The sequence below is a fragment of the Oncorhynchus kisutch genome, linkage group LG29 (assembly GCF_002021735.2).
Source record: "Oncorhynchus kisutch isolate 150728-3 linkage group LG29, Okis_V2, whole genome shotgun sequence".
NCBI lineage: Eukaryota > Metazoa > Chordata > Actinopteri > Salmoniformes > Salmonidae > Oncorhynchus > Oncorhynchus kisutch.
Genome location: NC_034202.2, coordinates 15,780,662 through 15,795,833, shown reverse-complemented (window position 1 = coordinate 15,795,833; position 15,172 = coordinate 15,780,662). Strand labels below are relative to the sequence as shown.

The following is a 15,172-nucleotide window of genomic DNA, read 5'->3' as shown; positions in this document are numbered from 1 at the left end:
GTACATATTATGGTTCAGACTGTACATCTTATGGTTCAGACTGTACATCTTATGGTTCAGACTGTACATCTTATGGTTCAGACTGTGCATCTTATGGTTCAGACTGTACATCTTATGGTTCAGACTGTGCATCTTATGGTTCAGACTGTACATCTTATGGTTCAGACTGTACATCTTATGGTTCAGGGGTATTAAAACAAATCTGAAGGACAAACTTCAAACGTCCCAAAACAACTGAGATTTATACTCAAGCTCAGCCCTAGGACGCACATTGGTTCTAATCATTTCACGGAACTGAACCGGCTTTCAGTTGATATCCGGTTGGTGCAGATCAAACTGTTGATGGTTTTTAAAGTTATACTTGACTTTTGCCCCCAGATACCTGCCTGGTTACTTTAATTTCATTAGACTCTCGTAGCCATCACAAAGAGACCCGGTGTTGCCAATATCAGACTGCTGCGATATAGGAGCATGTCTGGAAAAAGCTCTTTCCTTAACACTGGTGCAGAGGAATGGAATGGTGTACCAAACCATTTAAAATCCCGACCTATGCTTGGGAGTTTTAAGAGAAACTTAAGAAATGGTTTATGGGCAAAATGCTTTAATACTGCACAGGCTTTAAGAAAGTACAATTGTTTCAATGAACGTTACTTGGTAATCTATTGTCGAATCAAATCAAAGTTTATTTGTCACGTGCGCCGAATACAACAGGTGTAGCAGACCTTACAGTGAAATGCTTACTTACAGGCTCTAACCAATAGAGCAAAAAAAGGTGTTAGGTGAACAATAGGTACAGTAAGTAAAGAAATAAAAACAGCAGTAAAAAGACAGGCATATACAGTAGAGAGGCTATAACAGTAGCGAGGCTACATACAGACACCGGTTAGTGACTGAGGTAGTCTGTACATGTAGATATGGTTAAAGTGACTATGCATATATGATGAACAGAGAGTAGCAGTAGCGTAAAAGAGGGGTTGGCGGGTGGTGGGTGGCGGGACACAATGCAGATAACCCGGTTAGCCAATGTGCGGGAGCACTGGTTGGTCAGCCCAACTGATTGAGGTAGTATGTACATTAAAGTGACTATGCATATACTGTATGATAAAAAGAGGGGTTGGGGGGGGGGGGGACACAATGCAAATAGTCCGGGTAGCCATTTGTTTAGCTGTTCAGGAGTCTTATAGTTTGGGGGTAAAAACTGTTGAGAAACCTTTTTGTCCTAGACTTGGCACTCCGGTACCGCTTGCCATGTTGTAGTAGAGAGAACAGTCTATGACTGGGGTGGCTGGGGTCTTTGACAATTTTTAGGGCCTTCCTCTGACACTGCCTGGTGTAGAGGTCCTGGATGGCAGGAAGCTTAGCCCCAGTGACGTACTGGGCCGTACGCACTACCCTCTGTAGTGCCTTGCGATCAGAGGCCGAGCAATTGCCGTACCAGGCAGTGATGCAACCAGATGCTCTCGATGTTGCAGCTGTGGAACCTTTTGAGGATCTCAGGACCCATGCCAAATCTTTTTAGTTTCCTGTGGGAAATAGGTTTTGTTGTGCCCTCTTCACGACTGTCTTGGTGTGTTCGGACCATTCTAGTTTATTGTTGATGTGGACACCAAGTAACTTGAAGCTCTCAACCTGCTCCACTACAGCCCCGTCGATGAGAATAGGGGCATGCTCGGTCCTCAATTTCTTGTAGTCCACAATCATCTCCTTAATCTTGGTTACATTGAGGGATAGGTTGTTATTCTGGCACCACCCGGCCAGGTCTCTGACCTCCTCCCTATAGGCTGTCTCGTCGTTGTCGGTGATCAGGCCTACCACTATTGTGTCGTCTGCAAACTTAATGATGGTGTTGGAGTCGTGCCTGGCCATGCAGTCGTGGGTGAACAGGGATTACAGGAGGGGACTGAGCACGCACCCCTGTGGAGCTCCAGTGTTGAGGATCAACGTGGTAGATGTGTTGCCACCTACCCTCACCACCTGGGGGCGGTCCGTCAGGAAGTCCAGGATCCAGTTGCAGAGGGAGGTGTTTAGTCCCAGGATCCTTAGCTTAGTGATGAACTTTAAGGGTACTATGGTGTTGAACGCTGAGCTGTAGTCAATAGCATTCTCACATAAATGTTCCTTTTGTCTAGGTGGGAAAGGGCAGTGTGGATCTGTTTGAGCGGTATGCAAATTGTTGTGGGTCTAGGGTTTCTGGTTTAATGGTGTTGATGTGAGCCATTACCAACCTTTCAAAGCACTTCATGGCTACGGACATGAGTGCCAAGGGTCTGTAGTCATTTAGGCAGGTTGCCTTTGTGTTCTTGGGCACAGCGACTATGGTGGTCTGCTTGAAACATGTTGGTATTACAGACTCAATCAGGGACATGTTGAAAATGTCAGTGAAGACAAAACCTGCCAGTTGTTCAGCACATGCCCGGAGCACACGTCCTGGTAATCCGTCTGACCCCGCAGCCTTGTGTATGTTGACTTGTTTAAAGGTCTTACTCACGTCAGCTACGGAGAGTGTGATCACACTGTCGTCCGGAACAGCTGATGCTCTCATGCATGCCTCAGTGTTGCTTGCCTCAAAGCGAGCATAGAAGTGATTTAGGTTGTCTGGGAGGCTCGTATCACTGGGCAGCTCGTGGCTGTGCTTCCCTTTGTAAGTCTGTAATAGTTTGCAAGCCCTGCCACATAAGACGAGCGTCGTGGCCGGTGTAGTATGATTCAATCTTAGCCCTGTATTGATGCTTTGCCTGTTTGATGGTTCGTCGCAGGGCATAGCAGGATTTCTTGTAAGCTTCCGGGTTAGAGTCCCGCACCTTGAAAGCGGCAGCTCTACCCTTTAGCTCAGTGTGAATGTTGCCTGTAGTCCATGGCTTCTGGTCGGGGTGTGTACATACAGTCCCTGTGGAGACGACGTCCTCAATGCACTTATTGATAAAGCCAGTGACTGATGTGGTTCTACTCCTCAATGCCATTGGATGAGTCCTGGAACATGTTCCAGTCTGTGATAGCAAAACAGTCCTGTAGTTTAGCATCTGCTTCATCTGACCACTTTTTTATAGACCGAGTCACTGGTGCTTCCTGCTTTCATTTTTGCTTTTAAGCAGGAATCAGGAGGATAGAGTTGATTTACCAAATGGAGGGCATGGAAGAGCTTTGTACGCGTCTCTGTGTGTGGAGTACAGGTGATTTAGAATTTTTTCTCCCTCTGGTTGCACATTTAACATGTTGATAGAAATTTGGTAGAACTGATTTAAGTTTCCCTGCATTAAAGTCTCCGGCCACTAGGAGCGCCGCCTCTGGATGAGTGGTTTCCTATTTGCTTATTTCCTTATTTCCCAGCTGACTGAGTGCAGTCTTAGTGCCATCATCTGTCTGTGGTGGTAAATAAACAGCCACGAAAGTATAGCTGAAAACTCTGTAGGCAAGAATTAAGTTGATCATTTTAAACACAATACAATCAGGTGAGCAAAATCTAGAGACTTAAAATGATAAACTTAATTCAAATAAAGAGTTCATCAGGCTGGCTCTTAGAGAGGATAGTAGAGTACAAACCTACTGAGCCACAATTAGTACCAGATAGTACAAGATAGTACAAGATAGTACAAGATAGTACAAGATAGTAGAACCCAAGAGATGGAAAAAAGGACATTTAAATAGATCCAAAGAGAGGAAAAGTGGAAGTTAAAGAGGGAGAGAGGGACCGATTGAAATAGAGGAAGAGGGAGAGAGGGACCGACTGAAATAGAGGAAGAGGGAGAGAGGGACTGACTGAAATAGAGGAAGAGGGAGAGAGGGACCGACTGAAATAGAGGAAGAGGGAGAGAGGGACTGACTGACATAGAGGGAGAGAGGGACCGACTGAAATAGAGGAAGAGGGAGAGAGTGGCCGACTGAAATAGAGGGAGGGAGGGACCGACTGAAATAGAGGGAGAGAGGGACCGACTGAAATAGAGGGAGAGAGGGACCGACTGAAATAGAGGGAGAGAGGGACCGACTGAAATAGAGGGAGAGAGTGGCCGACTGAAATAGAGGGAGAGAGGGACAGACTGAAATAGAGGGAGAGAGGGACCGACTGAAATAGAGGGAGAGAGGGACCGACTGAAATAGAGGGAGAGAGGGACCGACTGAAATAGAGGGAGAGAGGGACCGACTGAAATAGAGGGAGATGGAACAGGTGGGAAGAGAGGAGACAATAACATTGGAAAAGAGGAATAGAGAAATGATTAAAAAAGGGGTGAAAGGTATTTTATTGATAAAGCAGTGCGTGGTGTGTGCCTGCTATGCCCACATGTCCCAGTCAGCCGTATCGTGCAGCCACCACAGCAGGACAGACAGGTTGGTTTATTTATGACTCCTGGACAGCCACCTCATTAGCGGGCTGAGCACCTCCACCTACCAGGCCAATCCTACCTCAGCACCATGCCCTTCTCCTGGGTGAGTCATCCCATATGCCTCCTCCACCCAGACATCCACTCCCCCTCTCCATAAACACACGCTATTACGCGGAATGCCAAGGTGGTGGGCAGATAATTGTAATTCCGGTGGGTTACCGGGAATCTCCCTCCCGCCCCCCCCATCTCCCCACCACTGCCCCCTCGGTGACATTCTCCGGTGTGACAGTGGTGGATGGATGGGCTGGAGGTCCTGGAGATGATGCGGGTTGTGGAGAACACTCTGTCTTTGTCTGTGTCCCAAATGGCACCCTATCCCCTGTAGAGTGGGCTACTTTTCACCACCGCCCATTCGTAGTGCTCTGGTCAAAAGTAAGGGCAGTACAGAGGGAATTGGGTGCCATTTGGGATATGACCTATCTTTTTATTACATAGAAGGAAGAAGCCTTTAAACAGGGATTTGCTTGCAGGATGGAACTCGAGCACCCCACACCACACCAGTTGTCATTAACAAGATGGAAACTCAATGATTCCCTTTCAATCATGTGCATTCTTATGGCTTCCATGCATTTAAGTATGATTCATCGCACCATATTGCATATCATCTACAGGTCTACAGTGCCTTCAGAAAGTGTTCCTACCCCTTGACTCATTCCACATTTTGTTGTGTTACAGTCTGAATTCAAAATGGATGACATTTTTTCTCACCTATCTACACACAATACCGCATAATGACAAAGTAAAACATATTTTTAGAATTTTTTGCAAATGTATTGAAAATGAAATACAGAAATATCTAATTTACAAAAGTATTCACACCCCTGAGTCAATACATGTTATAATCCCCTTTGGTAGTGATAACAGCTGTGAGTTCTTCTGGGTAAGTCTCTAAGAGCTTTGCACACCTGGATTGTACAATATTTGCACATTACTATTAAAGATGTTCAAGCTCTGTGAAGTTGGTAGTTGATTATTGCTAAACACCCATTTTCAATTCTTGCCTTAGATTTTTAAGCTGATTTAAGTCAAAACTGTAACTAAGGCCACTCAGGAACATTCCATGTCGTCTTGTTAAGCAACTCCAATGTATATTTGGCCTTTTGTTTTAGGCTATTGTCCTGCTGAAAAGTGAATTTGTCTCCCAGCGTCGGTTGGAAAGTAGACAGAACCAGGTTTTCCTCTAGGATTTTTCCTGTGTTTAGCTCTATTCCATTTATTTTTATCCTAAAAAACTCCCTAGTCCTTGCCAAAGACAAGCATACCCATAACATGATGTAGGCACCACCATGCTTGAAAATATGAAGAGTGTTACTCAGTAATGTGTTGTATTTACCCCAAACACAACGCTTTGTATTCAGGACATAAAGATAATTTCTTTGCCATATCTTTTGCAGTATTACTTTAGTGCCTTATTGCAAACAGGACGCATGTTTTGGAATACTTTTATTCCGTATAGGCTTCGTCTTTACAATCTGTCTTTTAGGTTAGTATTGTGGAGTAACTACAATCCTCAGTTTTCTCCTAGCACAGCCATTAAACTCTGTGACAGTTTTAAAGTCACCATTGGTGCAACTTATTAAATGACTTGTTAAACACATTTTTACTCCTGAACTTATTTAGGCTTGTCATAATAAAGGGGCTGAATACTTATTGACTCAAGACATTTCAGCTTTTAATTTTGAATTAATTTGTACAATTTTCAAAAATATATAAGGTCAAGGGGTGTAAATACTTTCTGAAGGCACTGTGGGATCTTAATTTGACCACCCTGTTGCAAGAGAATTTTCCAGGAAACCTTAAACTTGTGTATTTGTGGTTTAAAAATACTCTGATGTTTGTACTTAGGGGTTCAACAGCAAAGCTGCTGAAACTATGTTGTATTTGTTTGCGTTCATTATTATTGTTATTATACCAGGTTCTTCCCCCAAGGAAAATAACATGCAAATTCCTGTGAATTGGTAGGCCTAGGATAGCGCAATTTGGTTGAACATGCAAATTGTGAAAGGTCCCGCCCCTCACCCAATTTGACCTAGATTCCTTTTTTTTGGTACATAGATCCCTCTCCTCACAAGGAAAACATTTGCCTCAAGGACCCATAATGGGTTTTCTTCCATTTTGATATTTGTGAAAAACACTTCAAATGCTACTCCTCGGAACCGAATCACTGTTCTGCACTAAAATGTATATGTAGCATCTATGGAACAAGGTCTCGCAATGCGATATTTGGTGCCGATCAGTCCAGCGGTTCTGGAGAAAAAGTAAAAAAGTAGACAACATCATTAAAAAATAGTCCAAAATACATCAAAACTATATTGTATGATCAGTTTTATTCTGAGTTCCGATATTTGGCAAGCATGGTAAACATTTCAGAAGTAGTTCATCCTATGGGGATGTGCCCATTTTGTCCGGATGGTGTTACAGTGGGCCCACAGCCGAACCGCACCATTGCTGCTTGCAGCTATATTTTCCAATATGAAATTGCAGATTAGATTTTTCCCTTACAAAAAATTATATCAACTTCTACAATGTATTATAATCCACATAATAAGTTCCTGTTGCTGCAGGATTACTTTCATGCTGTAGCAAACTGGTTCAAATTAAGATCCTACACCTGCAGGCTACTAGGAGGATAGTAAATCCCTGTTTCAGTGGCATTCTGCATAATATGTCACATCAAGCGCTATCTACAAACAGACTTCTGGCCAGACCTTGAAGCAGATTGTTTTATGTATGTGAGCCACAACAAGCCCATAGTGCATCACTGTGGGATGTTGACAGTGATGAGATGGGTCTTTACTCTACAGCGGCTGGCGTCTAGAGCCTGCTTAACAAAGGAGACTGACTATCTCTCAGCAGCGCAGCACACCTTGAGGTGAGGTCAAACACTCATATCCCCAATCCGTCGTGTCCGCACCCCAGAACCCAGTGATGCATACAGCACATTGGTGCAGCACACAAACCCAGACAGGGAAATACACACACCCTGAGATTATTAGCAGCCCAACACGTATCAATACCTGTGTGTGTGTGTGGATTAGTGGCTGGGCTTGGAGGGGTTCAATTAAGTGGATGTGACAGATCCAGAAATGGAGAGGCCCTGCAGTACAATATCAGCTGTTACTCACTGGGGTTACGTTCCAAATGGCACCCTATTCCCGATATTTCGAGGGTATATCAGAGACTATAGGGCCCTAGCCAAAAGTAGTGACCTATTTAGGGAATAGGGTGCAATTTGGGACGCACACTGAGTATATGGTCGGGCAAGGCAGAGGGGGCTGATGAAAGTCTTTACCTGCCATTGTTACTCATGTTCCATTGACACACTTGTACCAAAGAAGCCCTTCTACTACAGTACCAATCAAAAGTTTGGGCACATCTACTCATTCAAGGGTTTTTCTTTATTTGTGCTATTTTCTACATTGTAAAATAACAGTGAAGACATCTAAACTATGAAATAACACGCATGGAATCATGTAGTAACCAAAAAAGTGTTACAAATATTTTATATTTGAGATTCTTCAAAGTAGCCACCCTTTGTCTCGATGACAACTTTGCACACTCTTGGCCTTCTGGTCAAGACCAGCTTCATGAGGTAGCATGCCTGGCATGCATTTCGATTAACAGGTGTGCCTTGTTAAAAGTTCATTTGTGGAATTACTTTCCTCAGTTGTGTTGTGACACGGAAGGGTTGGTATACAGAGATAGCACTATTTGTGTCACGTTTGTGTGGAGAGACGGACCAAGGCTCAGCAGATGTTGAGTTCCACATATTTATTTCAAAGTGAAATTTTAAGCAAAAAACAATAAATCAATAAACGAACAGTGACTACGTGGTGCACATGCACAAATACAAAACAATATCCCACAAACACAGGTGGGAAAAATAGCTACTTAAATATGATCCCCATTTAGACACAACGATTACCAGCTGCCTCTAATTGGGAATCATACAAAACACTAACATAGAAAATATAAACTAGAACACAACATAGAAATATTAAACTAGAATACCCCCTAGTCACGCCCTGACCCTACTACACCATAGAGAAACAAGGGCTCTCTATGGTCAGGGCGTGACAATTTGGTAAAATACAAAGTCCATATTATTGCAAGAACAGCTCAAATAAGCAAAGAGCAAATGAGCAAATGACAGTCCATCATTACTTTAAGACATGAAGGTCAGTCAATCCAGAAAATTTCAAGAACTTTGAAAGTTTTTTCAAGTGCAGTCGCAAAAACCATGAAGTGCTATGATGAAACTGTCTCTCATAAGGACCGCCACAGGAAAGGAAGACCCAGAGTTACCTCTGCTGCAGAGGATAAGTTCATTAAAGTTATCAGCCTCAGAAATTGCAGCCCAAATAAATGCTTCACAGAGTTAATATACACATCTCAACAACTGTACAGAAGAGACTGCGTGAAACAGGCCTTCGTGGTCTAATTGCTCCAAAGAAACCACCACAAAAGGACACCAATAAGAAGTCTTACTTGGGCCAAGAAACATGAGCAATGGACAATACACCGGCGGAAATCTGTCCTTTGGTCTGATGAGTCCAAATTTGAGATGTTTAGTTCCAACCACTGTGTCTGTGAGAGGCAGAGTAGGCGAACGGATGAACTCCGCATGTGTGGTTCCCACCGTGAAGCATGGAGGAGGAAATGTGTTGATGTGGGGATGCTTTGCTAATGACACTGTCTTTGATTTATTTAGAATTCAAGGCACACTTAACCAGCATGGCTACCACAACATTCTGCACCGATACGCCATACACTCTGGTTTGCGATTAGTTTTTCAACAGGACAATGACCCAACACACCTCCAAGCTGTGTAAGGGCTATTTGAACAAGAAGGAGAGTGATGGAGTGCTGCATCAAATGTCCTGACCTCCACAATCACCCAGCCTCAATGCAATTGAGATGTTTTGGATGTGTTGGAGCACAGAGTTAAGGAAAAACAGCCAACAAGTGCTCAGAATATGTGGGAACTCTTTCAAGACTGTTGGAAAAGCATTCCAGGTGAAGCTGGTTGAAAGAATACCAAGAGTGTGCAAAGCTGTCATCAAGGCAACGGGTGGCTACTTTGAATAATCTAAAATATAAAATATATTTTGATTTGTTTAACACTTGGTTACTACATGATTCCATATGTGTTATTTCATAGTTTTGGTAAGTGAACGTAGATAAAAACCTCCTCATCTGAGTGAGCTAAATTTACAGTCTTGTTAGTGACATAACACTATGCCAGTTCACCAATCTCATTACTGCTTCAATACAGCCGTCGCTTGGAATTAATGACATTCCTGCCGGGAATGACATTAATGACATTTCTGCATTCCCGCCTCTTGTGTGTGTGTGTGTGTGTGTGTGTGTGTGTGTGTGTGTGTGTGTGTGTGTGTGTGTGTGTGTGTGTGTGTGTGTGTGTGTGTGTGTGTGTGTGTGTGTGTGTGTGCGTGTGAGGGAGGCCTTCAACATATATGATGCCCATGCCTATCCCCACCTTGTCTCACCTTGCCCCTGCAGCACCCCTCCTTCCCCCTTTTGTTTGTGTGTGAGTAGCTGACAGCTAAGGCTGAAATGGAGCTCCATGATGTCATCGGATATCGGCTACCCATTGACTCTGAGAAAGTTTGAGTTTCCCTGTTTCCCACACACACACACACACACACACACACACACACACACACACACACACACACACACACACACACACACACACACACACACACACACACACACACACACACACACACACACACACACACACACACACACACCCTTGTGCACTGGGCAAGTCAGACTGGGGACTCAGGTCCTGCGTGACATGGTCCATTAAGAACAGGATGTTCCTTTGGGGATAATGTTGTTAGGAGCAACAGGCCTACTCTGAGACAGGTCCCAAACCAGAAAACAAAGTAAGTCACGTCTGTGCTGACCCAGATATGTCCTCCAGGCAAAGGGACAGACAGGGAAATGACAAAGGGCACAGTGATCCGATTAAACCTGGCCTCATCTCTGCTCAATGGTAAAGGCCAATTTTTCTCTACCCCCCTCTCTCTTTTTAAGAGTAAAATGGGCTCTAAGCAGAGTAGTAGACAGATAGAATGGCACTAAAGGGAGCGGTAGAATGGGAGAGAAAGAGGAGGAGAGCAATGAAAGAGTAAGAAAGAAAGAGGGACATTTTCCAGTCCGCTGAAGAGAGGGATATACATCATCGAGAGATGAATGATGGAGGGAATGGGAAGGCTGGTGACAGCCCATCCAGAGTGGAGATGAATGGAGAAGTGTATTAAATGAGGAATGAGAGAGAGAGAGGAAAGAGTGATTAATGAGTAGTTGTTGGGCTGCCAGGGGCATACACCATTCACATACAAATACTGGATATTTATATTCTGGATTCTGGTCCGGAAGCTAATTTCCTGGAATTCTATCCATTTTGTCATGTTTTTTGTACTGTGTATTTAAATACTGTATTCTTGACATAGCTCACTCTAATATTGTTACTACTGTACATTGCTTTGTGGTTGCATTGTTGATACACACCGCCTGTATTTACAGTGGGGGAAAAAAGTATTTAGTCAGCCACCAATTGTGCAAGTTCTCCCACTTAAAAAGATGAGGCCTGTAATAAGTACACTTCAACTATGACAGACAAAATTAGAAGAAAAAAAATCGAGTAAATCACATTGTAGGATTTTTTATGGATTTATTTGCAAATTATGGTGGAAAATAAGTATTTGGTCAATAACAAACAAGCAAGATTTCTGGCTCTCACAGACCTGTAACTTCTTCTTTAAGAGGCTCCTCTGTCCTCCACTCGTTACCTGTATTAATGGCACCTGTTTGAACTTGTTATCAGTATAAAAGACACCTGTCCACAACCTTAAACAGTCACACTCCAAACTCCACTATGGCCAAGACCAAAGAGCTGTCAAAGGACACTAGAAACAAAATTGTAGACCTGCACCAGGTTGGGAAGACTGAATCTGCAATAGGTAAGCAGCTTGGTTTGAAGAAATCAACTGTGGGAGCAATTATTAGGAAATGGAAGACATACAAGACCACTGATAATCCCAGAACCACACGGGGGGGACCTAGTGAATGACTTGCAGAGAGCTGGGACCAAAGTAACAAAGCCTACCATCAGTAACACACTACTCCGCCAGGGACTCAAATCCTGCAGTGTCCCCCTGCTTAAGCCAGTACATGTTGCATCCAAAGAACACCATACCTACTGTGAAGCAGGGGGTGGAAACATCATGCTTTGGGGCTGTTTTTCTGCAAAGGGACCAGGACGACTGATCCGTGTAAAGGAAAGAATGAATGGGGCCATGTATCGTGAGTTTTTGAGTGAAAACCTCATTCCATCAGCAAGGGCATTGAAGATGAAACGTGGCTGGGTCTTTCAGCATGACAATGATCCCAAACACACCGCCCGGGCAACGAAGGAGTGGCTTCGTAAGAAGCATTTCAAGGTCCTGGAGTGGCCTAGCCAGTCTCCAGATCTCAACCCCATAGAAAATCTTTGGAGGGAGTTGAAAGTCCGTGCTGCCCAGCAACAGCCCCAAAACATCACTGCTCTAGAGGAGATCTGCATGGAGGAATGGGTCAAAATACCAGCAACAGTGTGTGAAAACCTTGTGAAGAGGTTTGAAAACGTTTGACCTCTGTCATTGCCAACAAAGGGTATATAACAAAGTATTGAGATAAACTTTTGTTATTTACCAAATACTTATTTTCCACCATAATTTGCAAATAAATTAATAAAAAATCCTACAATGTGATTTTCAGGATTTTTTTTCTAATTTTGTCTGTCATAGTTGAAGTGTACCTATGATGATAATTACAGGCCTCTCTCATCTTTTTAAGTGGGAGAACTTGCACAATTGGTGGCTGACTAAATACATTTTTGCCCCACTGTATATACTGGATTATTAAATGATAAGAGGCTGTCTGCACTCTTTTAAGGTCCTTACTACGGAATAGCTAATTTAATTGATGTAGTTCTGTCTGTTAAGTTCTAAATAAACAGAGTAAAAAAACTCACGGACACTTAGTAAAGCTCAAACCAAGTTTATTCACTCAAAGGGTCAGACAGCTTCACAGACAAATACATGTTTCCACCAGTGGTAGTATATATACCTCAATATATCCTCCTTCTCTCTAAACACCACATATTTGATGCTAGGTAGGAAATTAAGTGATGCAGGCAATAAACGGTTCCTTCTCCCTTAATGTGACCTGACGTGACCTCCATTCCTCACTAAACCAAGTCTCTCCACCCTTGTCAGTGACTGCAACCATGTGATGGCCTTTCCTTTACTCAGTACATTCCAAGCTTTAATTGCCTCCATCATTTACATTCCTCCTACAGATAACCATTACCTTCTGGAGTAGAAACCAGACTGAGGCACTCATCATTTCCATAGGATACCTGATAATGAACAATATTTCAAGTTTAAAAGTCAGAACCCATCATGTCCTTGAGCTTTTCTTGTCTATTAATGTTCTGTATGTTCTGAGGATTGAATGCAAAATAAAGATATGAAAACATCATGGTGACCAACAAGGCACACTTCACCAGCATGGCTAATACAGCGTTCTGCAGCGATACGCCATCCCATCTGGTCTCTGCTTTGTGGGACTATCATTTGTTTTTCGACAGGACAATGATCCAACACACCGCCAGGCTGTGTAAGGGCTATTTGACCAAGATGGAGAGTGATGGAGTGCTGCATCAGATGACCTGGCCTCCACAATCACCCGACCTCAACCAAATTGCGATGGTTTGTGATGAGCTGGGCCGCAGAGTGAAGGAAAAGCAGCCAACAAGTGCTCAGCATATGTGGGAAATCCTTCAAGACAGTTGGAAAAGCATTCCAGGTGAAGCTGGTTGAGGGAATGCCAAGAGTGTGCATAACTGTCATCAAGGCGAAGTGTGGCTACTTTGAAGAATCTGAAATATAAAATACATTGTGATTTGTTTAACACTTTTTTGGTTACTACATGATTCCGTATGTGTTATTTCATAGTTTTGATGTCCTCACTGTTATTCTATAATGTAGAAAAGAGTTCAAATAATGAAAAACCCTTGAATGAGTAGGTGTGTCCAAACTTTTGGCTGGTTCTGTTTGTCATATGATCAAGCAAGAAAACACATCAGAAAAATAATGAATCAGTAGAATGCATGATCTAGATTATATACAACATATACAAAAGCGGACAGAGAAATATCATCAATTATTGCTTTTACATATACCATGTGAACATTTCCATAACACAGGATTGTAAGAGTCTGGGAGCTTGGGAATCCACCTGCATTTTGATAGTGTACCACTAGATGGCGGTATGAAAACCAATAAGAGGCAATAGAGCCCCACAGTGGATGTGTCACAATACCCATAAAACCTTGCTGTCAAACAGGAAAATGGTTCCAATCATTTTTCTACCATTCATTTTTCCCATAGGGGATTTTAAATACACTAAAAACAAGGTCTGTGTTTTGTGTAGGCTCACCCTCTCTCGGACAAGGTGAGGTTTTTAAATAGAACATCCACTGGCATTCTGTCTGGAGAAAACTAAGTTCAAGATGACTACCCCTACGTGAACGTTTTATCCCACATATTGCTTATTGCATGGAAAATAGATAATAAATATGATGTTAGGAGAGCTGCATGTGAGGAACTGTTTGATAGTGTATTGTTTGCCAGTGGCAGAGCTGCTGAACACGCTCCCCTTTTTACAGGATTCCCTACATGCTGCACAACTACGGACAAGGTGAGGTTTTTAAATAGAACATCCACTGGCATTCTGTCTGGAGAAAACTAAGTTCAAGATGACTACCCCTACGTGAACGTTTTATCCCACATATTGCTTATTGCATGGAAAATAGATAATAAATATGACGTTAGGAGAGCTGCATGTGAGGAACTGTTTGATAGTGTATTGTTTGCCAGTGGCAGAGCTGCTGAACACGCTCCCCTTTTTACAGGATTCCCTACATGCTGCACAACTACGGCAGGGGTAGAAGCAAGTCAGCCTTCAGTCAGTTCTTTTCGGGGGGGACATGAGTGTCAGCCCGAACAACAAAGTCCCTGACATTCCTGGCCCTGCAGTATGAAAAGAGGAGAGTCTGAGAAAATCTTTTGGCAAGTCGGATCAGCCATGAGCACATTCCAATGTTTCTTAATAGCGGCAAGCTCACTCAAGCACAGATGAAGCATTTGAAATGATTTTGAAAAAGTATTTGAACGCAGGTCTGCTGTACGAAAGGTTATCATATTGACCTGGCATGTCTAACTCATTGGCGTATTCATTAACTGTAGTTCATTTGCATTAAACAGCCCACGAAATGTCATTGACATGCATATTAATACATCTAACTCATTCTTTGATCATTTCAAACGGTTGATGTTGTGCTGGGGAAACTTGCTTTAGCTATTTACAATGACCTCCATGAGCTTTGTGAGCAAAAGTCAAATGAGAAAGTAAATAATGACTCTGGCTAAGTTTGCGCATTTGCTCACTTGGCTTAAAGTGTGTAGATCTGGGCCTACGCTGTGTTCCTGACAGTGTGCAATGCAACGTGTGTATCTGTCTCTGCATCCTACATGGAACCCTATTCCCCATATGGCTCTGTGCACTATATAGGGAATAGGGTGCCATTTGAGACGCAGGTAGTGTGCGATTCTGTATTTAGATGCTCCCGAACCCCAGTGACGCACATCGACAGGGCCGAGCTTCCACTCACCTTCCACATGGCGCCTCACGCTCCCACTTAGCAACACCAGTGGGTA

General features: G+C 43.2%; 1 long non-coding RNA gene across 1 annotated transcript; it reads left to right on the top strand.

Annotated features, from left to right (window-relative positions):
- Nucleotides 1-13,856: 13,856 nt before the first annotated feature.
- On the top strand, nt 13,857-14,519 carry LOC116358239 (uncharacterized). Its single transcript, XR_004206113.1, has 3 exons — nt 13,857-13,907; nt 14,122-14,153; nt 14,368-14,519. It is a non-coding gene; the product is annotated as an uncharacterized LOC116358239 (long non-coding RNA).
- The last annotated feature ends 653 nt before the right edge of the window (nt 14,520-15,172 follow it).